Raw genomic sequence first — 1,233 nt, forward strand, 5'->3', positions numbered from 1 at the left:
ATCCTATCACTGATTGATATTCATCTGGGCATGTTGGAATTGTGCTATTAACTTAATCACTGTTATCTACATTTACATACATGTACATATGTCTGTCTGTTCATTCATGGAAGCATTTATTCATTAATTTAACCTATTTATTTCTGTGTCACTGCAAAAGCCGTAGCCCTACAGGTCCACCCATCGCTCCCTCGGCCTCTCCCTCCAAATGACCGAGCCCCGGTCCCTGCTCCTGCCATAACTAGGGCGGAGCGAAGAGGAGGATTTGCCCCGGCAGTCCTTCCTGCCTCCAAGGCCCGCCTCCAAGGCCCGCTGCTGAGGTAAATTCATCAACTGTAATTACTCCACATTGTTAAGATATTAAACATTGGACACAGTTGTCTTGTCTCCTGCATACTCTCTCCCTGTCCGTTTCTCTGAAACATTACCATCCCTTCTCCCCCATCACTCTCTCCTCTCACTCAGCTGCTGCTTCCAGAGAGTTGGCGTTCATCTCTCACCAAGGAGCAGCAGCGGTGGATCACGCTGTTCACCAGGAACAGCTTTGGGAGGTCGACACTCACCACTGGCCTGGTCACGTGGTGGAACCCTCCCCAACCACGGCCGATCTACAATCAGCCACCCGCATCCCCCGACCCCTTCTTCGCATGTCAGCTGTTCCTTTGGGTGCCCGTACGTACTATGGGCATTCAAGCTGGCATGTCCCCAGTCTGGGTGCAGAGGCACACTGTGCAAGGCTGGGCTCTACAACAAGACCATCCGGAGGGTCTTGGACATCGACCTCTGGTATCTCATGGCCACTGAGTACCTGGAATGCGGCCGGTGTAAGAAGAAGGTCGCGGGGTGGTCACGGGACCTTGCCGAGCGTCCAGCTGACTGACAGTTTCCAGCAATATTGACATACAAGTAAGTTCACAAGGTTTTGTTAGTTAGTAAATGAAGTTAAATTAATGCATGTCATTCATATGCTTTCTCTCGCTCTCTCTCTTTCTCTCTCGGCTGTCCTGTGACCTAAGGTTGTGAGGATGCTGAGGTCTCGTACTTTGGGGAACAGTGCGTCACAGACCTACAGCAAGCTGTGTGAAAGTCACGGCGAGTCCTGGATGCGTAGCTATACGCAGGTATACGGTACCTTCGGGGAGTGCAAGCAGTTTCTGGCCTTGGGCATTGGGCGGCAGTTCACTGATCCACCGGAGATGCCCCCGGTGCCCTCACCCGTCTGGCATCTGACAG

The 1,233-nt window shown here is 52.1% G+C and overlaps 1 long non-coding RNA gene across 1 annotated transcript; it reads left to right on the forward strand.

Annotated features, from left to right (window-relative positions):
* The first annotated feature begins 6 nt into the window (after positions 1–6).
* Positions 7–1,227, forward strand: LOC127921403 (uncharacterized). The gene is made up of 3 exons (XR_008108984.1): positions 7–320; positions 466–906; positions 1,017–1,227. It is a non-coding gene; the product is annotated as an uncharacterized LOC127921403 (long non-coding RNA).
* Positions 1,228–1,233: the final 6 nt, after the last annotated feature.

This window comes from Oncorhynchus keta, unplaced genomic scaffold (assembly GCF_023373465.1).
Source record: "Oncorhynchus keta strain PuntledgeMale-10-30-2019 unplaced genomic scaffold, Oket_V2 Un_contig_22390_pilon_pilon, whole genome shotgun sequence".
In the NCBI taxonomy this organism is placed as follows: Eukaryota; Metazoa; Chordata; class Actinopteri; order Salmoniformes; family Salmonidae; genus Oncorhynchus; species Oncorhynchus keta.